This window comes from Macrotis lagotis, chromosome 1 (genome assembly GCF_037893015.1).
Source record: "Macrotis lagotis isolate mMagLag1 chromosome 1, bilby.v1.9.chrom.fasta, whole genome shotgun sequence".
In the NCBI taxonomy this organism is placed as follows: domain Eukaryota; kingdom Metazoa; phylum Chordata; class Mammalia; order Peramelemorphia; family Peramelidae; genus Macrotis; species Macrotis lagotis.
The window spans coordinates 294,738,025-294,745,145 of NC_133658.1; the positions used below are offsets into that span (position 1 = coordinate 294,738,025).

Genomic DNA, 7,121 nt, shown 5'->3' on the forward strand with positions numbered 1-7,121 from the left:
AACTATCTCTGGAATCTCATCCATCCTTTTCTGAGGATAGATAATATAATACTTGTTTTAAGGGGAGCTGGAGAAGGACCATGAGGCTGAAATGTCTTTTTCTAGTCTTTGAGAGGATTACTGGACTAGAATTATATTTATCTGCATCCCTTTAATATTGCTGATCTAGGTGATACAATAAGTTCATGACAAAATAGGTTCAAAGCAAAAAGCCAATTTCCTGACTACTAGACTTAAATACTCTGGAACCACATTTGAAATTCTCCAAATCTCTTACATTAATCCTACCTCTCATAAAGATTCACAGCATCAACAGCATTCTCTCTACTGATCTCTAAATCCAGAGTCACACCTAAACAGCAGCATTCAAAGCTCCCTAGGCTTAGGTGATAGGTTTTGCTATACTTATAATGTGAAACTCAACTAAATCCACCTTTCTATCAGTTAGAAGCCCAATAGTACTTACTAGTAATTGTTCCATATTTCCCACAGTTATTTGATTTATAGTTAACAATATTCATCAAATATTGAAAATAGTCATATGCAAATGAACTAATGGACAATTATTCTTTTTATCTATCTTACTTTTAGTTAGTGCTCTGCTATCAAATAGGTTTGTAAATTATCTGGGGTACAGTTTTCTCTCAGGTTCTCAGAATAGATTTTTTTTATCACTTTTTAAGCATTTTTAATCTAAAGAGCTATGTTTCTTCTTAAGCTGATTTTATCAAAGTTCCATATATATTCATTTCCAGTCCTTTCATAACCAAAATATCCACTTAACAAAGGGACATTTATTTACATACAAAAGATATGTGTGTGTTTGTGTGTGTATAAATTAAATATACATAGAAAATTGATAGAAGGTGACCTTAGAGTTCAAGACACTAGCAGCTAGGGGTGAGGGTAGGGGGAATGGCTTCGAGTAGAAGAACAAAGGTGGGTCTTGTGAAGAAAAAGACACTTGAATTGTGTCTTGAAGGCAACCAGGGATTTTAATACATAGAGGTTAGGAAGGAGATTATTCTAGGGATGAGAGACATAGTTAATAGAAAGAGCAACTGTGAAGAAGAAGAGTGAGTCAGTGTGGAGGTATAAATGACATGATTTGGTAATTATCATTAAATTAAATTAATACGTGGATATGTGTTAAGAGAGTGTGAACTCTTCTGTCCAAGATGACATTGAGTATGTTAATCTAAACAATTGAAAGATAGGGAAGTTCAGAAGATGAGTAGACTTCAGTGGGAAGTAAGGAGGTTCTGTTTTGGACTTGCTCAATTTGATATGTTTGCAAGATATCCAATTAAAATATCTAATAGAACCAATGTAGCCAAAATTAGAAGAAAAGCAGGAAACTGGGGGGGGGGGGAATTAGACTTTAGGCTTCTCTGATATAGTTTTAATTTCTGAAATACATAGAGAACTGACTGAATTTATAAAAAGAGGAATTATTCCCTCATTGATGATAGGTTATGAAAAGGCAGTTTTCAGAGGAAGAAATCAAAGCTATCAATAATCATATTAAACTCACTAATAATAATTAGAGAATTGCTAATTAAAACAACTCTGATGTATCACCTCATCCATTAGATTTGCTAAGATGTCAGAAAAAAGACAAATTATGGAGGGAATGTGGGAAAATAGGTATACTAATTCACTATTGTTGGAACTCTGAACTAATCCAACCATTCTGGAGAACAATTTGGACTGTGCCCAAAAAGCTATGAAACTGTGAAGGGTAGCTGAGTGGTGCAGTGGATAGAGCACTGGCCTTAGAGTCAGGAGGACTAGCTGTGTGACCTTGGGCAAGCCACTTAACCTTGATTGCCTTAAAACCATCTCCAGTTGTCCTGATTCATATCTGGCCACTGGAACCAGATGGCTCTGGAGGAGAAAGTGAGGCTAGTGATTTAGCACAGCACTCCCCATCCCCGACTCAAATCCAGTTCATGTGCTTGTCATGGTGTTACCTCCCTGCTATTGTGGTCTTCTTCAAAAATGAAGGATAAATAGTATTATAAAATTTTTGACCTGGTAAAGCTGCTTCTAAATCTATGCCCCAAAGAAATCAGAGAAAGACAGAAAAGAATACACATATACAAAAATATTTATAGCAGCTCTTTTTGTGGAGGTAAAGAAATGGACACTAAAGGGATATCCATCATTTGGGGAATGGCTGAATAAGTTATGTTATATGACTGTGTTGGAATACTATTGTACTGTTATACTGAATGGTTTCAGAAAAACTTAGGAAGAGCTTTATGAACTGAATCAAACTGAAGTGAACAGAACCAGGAGAATAACATATACAGTAACAGCAATATTACAAAGATGATCAGTGGTGGAAAATAACCCTGATCAATGAAATGATCCATCACAACTTGTTTTTATTTTCTGGAACATAGCTAATTCAGAAAAATGTTATCCATGACTTTATATGTATAATGAATTTTGCATTTCTTGTCTTCTCAATAAGTACAAGAGGGTATAAAAGGAGGAGAATTTGGAATTAAAAATAAAAATAAAATAAAATATTTAAAATGAAGTGCTAGGGGCAGCTAGGTGGCATAGTGGATAAAGCACTGGCCCTGGAGTCAGGAGTACCTGGGTTCAAATCCAGTCTCACACATTTAATAATTACCTAGCTGTGTGGCCTTGGGCAAGCCACTTAACCCCATTTGCCTTGCAAAAACCTAAAAAATAAAAAAAAAATAAAATAAAATGAAGGGCTTGAATTTAAAAAAATAAAATGTCTAGTAGGAAACTGATGATAGAGAAGATTAGAACTACAAGCATATATATATATACATATATATGTACATATATATGTATATATATGATTAATGTGCATATCAATAGTGGCTGAACCTGTGAGACTTTATAAGATCAGCAAGTGAAAGAGGGTAGAGTAGGGAAAAAGAGGACCCCCACAGAACACTGGGTTATACCCACAGTGAATGGGTAGAACATGGATAATATTTGAGCAAAAGAGACTGAGAAGAAACAATGCTCAAGCCAGGAAGGAAGAAAGCAAGAGAGAGCAGTGTCATAAACTCAGAGAGGAGAGACTACCCAAGAGAACAGAGTGCTCAACAATGTCACCATTTCCAAAACTTCAATGGCCTTTGTAGTTTCCAAAAGGGAAAGATATTCAAAAGATAAGAATATTTCCATGACTTCAGCATGCACAGGTTAGATAAAAACATGGAACTGAGGGACCTCAGCTGTAGTTGCATTTGGGAAATGGTAGGTTGACAATTCCTCTATGACCTGATTCAAAGTGTTAGGAGAAATGTTGATTTATCTTGAAAATATTACTTCATTTGACAATGGAACCACTTTCCCCTTTCCCCTCCGTTTCAGTTCACTTAACTAGCTCAACCTCTATTGGTGTTTTTGACTTTACTAATGATTCTCCAGGTATGAGGGGCATCTTAAATCTGAAAATCTAGTAAGCAAGGATGCTTCAAGGAAAAGTTTTTGTGAGATGGGAAATTCAAGTTTTCAATTCAATTATATTTCAAATTAAATCATAATTGAATTTTCTTTACTTGAAAAGAGTATGCAAGGGTGCTTTATCAGAACAGATAGATGTGAGGTGCTCTTTCAGTTTTGCTGCTTCAAACTGCTATTTGCAAGTGTCAACTTGAAATCAAGACAACTACCAAAGTGGCAGCAATAAAAATCTTTAATTAAGCCAAGCGAATGGCAATTTGGGCCAGCACAGAGCACCAAAGTACTGGAGTGCCCAGGGGGACAGAGGGGGCAGGGTTTAAATACACTTCAATGAGAAGTGCCTGGAAGTGGCAGCAGCAGGGAAAAATGCTAGGGAAGGGCAAGACCAAGAAGAGCTAAGTCATTTTGCACTTTAACTAATAGTTGGGGAGACTGGCATCTGATCAGAACAGCAGGGCTCCAGGTACAACAGCAACTAGAAGTTTCCAGAGAGACCAGAAGATCAATTCCAACAGATACCAACCTGTTCTGGCCATGAGGTCAGGGTCCTAAAATGCCTCTGATGACTGCACTGGACCAGGGAATGTTTCCATATCAAGAGGACTGTGACTTTTGTGTCCCCTCATGTTCATTAATGCAAGTGAAAACCATATTACACATTGTTTTTAATATACTTCCTTCCTATATTTCAATCTAAATTGGTTCTGTAAAATATAAAATAAATGAAGTGAAAATAAAATATTCAATTGATATTTTTAAACAGTATGTTCATATGATTTAAGTTATTTGATAAATCTGCATAGAGGTCAGTAATTTGTATGTTGAACTAAAGTATGTTATTCTATGAGTAAAACAAGGCAAGTTTCATAATTTATCTCAAGCTTTAATATTTTAATAGCTTTTAACCCTTTGATAGACTTGGACAGTTTGGCTACTATTATTTTCTATGATTTCCTGGAAATAATAGTTCTCATTTCTAATACTGTAAGCAATTTTCTCTCAGTGACTTTTTTTAAATGAACAATATTTTCACTGAATAATAAGAAATGAACACTACTTGCTTAACATACTGCATATGAGTACTTTTAACCCACACAGTGAACAAAAGAGCAATATGAAGAGAAAAACAAATTAAAGAAGCTCTCCAGTCACAGAACTTACAAAGTAAACGTTGACCTGTATCACTGCTGTAAGAAGTTACTTTAAATAACATACTTCAACAGCTATCTCTACTGTCATATGTTCTTGAACTTGCCTGGTTCATATACAGAGTCCACATACTTTTATTTTTTAAAAATATTTTAGTTATTTGTTTTTCCAACTACATGCAATGATAGTTTTTTTATTGATCCTTTTTTTGCAAGGTTTTGATATTTACATTTTTCTCCCTCCCTCCCTCCCTCTCTTCCCCTCTCCCCCTTACAAAAAGCAATCTTATATAGGCTCTACATTTATAATAATGCTAAACAATAGATCCATATTGATCATGTTATGAGAGAAGAAACAAATTTAAAAGGAAGAAAGAATACATCAGAGAGGAAAAAATGACAGAATGCATAATTAAAATGAAAGATAATAAGTTTTGGTCTTCATTTAAACTACATAGTTCCTTCTCTGGATATGGATGGTATTTTCCATAATGTCTTTTTAAATTAGTTTTGATTATTGAACTGCTGAAATGAACAAGTCCATCATAGCTGATCATCACCCCATGTTGTTATGGTGTATAATGTTCTTCTGGATCTGCTCATTTTACTCAACCTCAATTCATTCAAGTCTTTCCAAGATTTTCTTAAATCCCGTCCTTCATGATTTATTATAGAACAATAGTGTTCATATAGATATACCCCAATTTGATCAGCTATTCCCCAATTGAGGGGCATCCCCTCAATTTCTAATCCATATACTTTTTCATATAACAAAAAGGCATCTCAACCTAATGGAGAGTTAACAATTCTCATTTGAACTACACAGTTTGACAAAACTCTAAGAAACAATGGAAATAACTTACCTCTTTTCACATATTGATCAGTCGAATTGTAGAATGGGAATACTAAAAAATAATATTGATGTCTGAGTTACTAATATGAGTATACTTCTCTTCACCATTTAGTGCAGATGTTTCCAACCAACTCCATGAGGGCTTGTGGACCTCAAAGTCCAAATTTTATTACATTATTACATTTTATTAGTGTACTCATTGATCATATAGATTACATTGTAGTCAAAAATAAATATTAAATTCTGTATGGTACCTTTGGCAAGTTTTTGTTGGGTAATGTGCCACAGAAGAAATAAAAGGTTGTACACTCATGATTTAATGATTGAATGATGACCAGAATTGATGTAGAGTCAAACAAGTGTCTATATAAATGAAGACTGCGATCACTTGTGATCTAATCTAAAGCCTATAGTAATTTTAAAGTATGGTTATCTTTTCCCTCATTGTGACTTTCCTCATCATAGTTTTGTATATGTCATAGATTGACATAAGAAATTAAATGAGGCCTCTTCCTGTTTATCTTTCTGCTTCTCACAGAAGATGGAGCTGTGCAACTTCAGCTTCAGTGGGTACAAGATCTAACTAGGTCACTGGAGGTGCTATGCCCACATGGATGGGAAGGTTTTCCAGTGTTTGAATGCAAAATGTGAGTCTGCATTCCTTTCAAAGAGGAACCCTCATCAGATCAATTGAATTGTCTGTCCTGTATAAGAGAAAGTACAAGAAGGTACAGTGGGAAGAAACTCAAAACAAAAGAACTCAACAGGCTATTAAATTCCAGAGGGCCATCACTAGGGTTTCTCTTGCTGTTATAAAGGCCAAGAGGAACCAGAAATCTGAAGTTCAAAAGGCTCAATGATCCATCAGAACTGCCAAGGAAGCAAAAAAGACTAAGTGAAAGACAGTTAAAACTGTCACTAAGGTTCCTACAAAGGCAGCACCTAAACAAAAAATTGTGAAGCCTGGGAAGTTTCTGGACCCTGAGTTGATGGAAAATGTTAATTATCTACTAAATTGTATTAAGTAAGATAAAATTTAAAGGAATTGTGTTGACATAAAAAATAAGAAATTAAATAGGAATATTGAGAGAGTTTTACAGAAATTGCAGGTGACATGTAAAGGCCCCGGATGACACAGAAAAAGTTTAGAAACTCAGAAATGCATAAAACATATGTATAGTATTACATGATATGAATATGTTTTGTCTTTTAGTGCCATAATAATTCAGACTTCTTCTCTAGTACAAAGGGAGGGCCAAAAAATTTTACATGGATTTTCCAGATCTCAGGGGCATCAATGCCTCTAACCCCCGCAAATGTGGAAGGGATAACTATAGTAATAAGCATAAATGACATTTTGAGATAACTATAAAATTGTAATGGGATATGAAAATATCTTTTTCTGTTGGTGACAAAGTCTCAGATACTGCTAATACTACTCTGGTTAATTGCTGACACTCAGAATTGCTAAGTTTCAAATTCAAGTTAGGAAAAAAAAAGATATGCTCTTCTAATCTAAGTTCATAGATTCCTATGAAATCTATCCATAAATCCCTTATCAATCCATGGACCCCAAGTTCAGAAGTCCTGCTTCGATATTTGGGTTGTGTCAAGTGACTTCTAAGATTCTCTTCAATACCTGAATTCTATGATTATATGGC

General features: G+C 34.8%; 1 pseudogene; it reads left to right on the plus strand.

Moving 5' to 3' along the window:
- Positions 1-6,001: 6,001 nt before the first annotated feature.
- LOC141516808 (large ribosomal subunit protein eL24-like) lies at positions 6,002-6,488 on the plus strand (annotated as a pseudogene).
- The last annotated feature ends 633 nt before the right edge of the window (positions 6,489-7,121 follow it).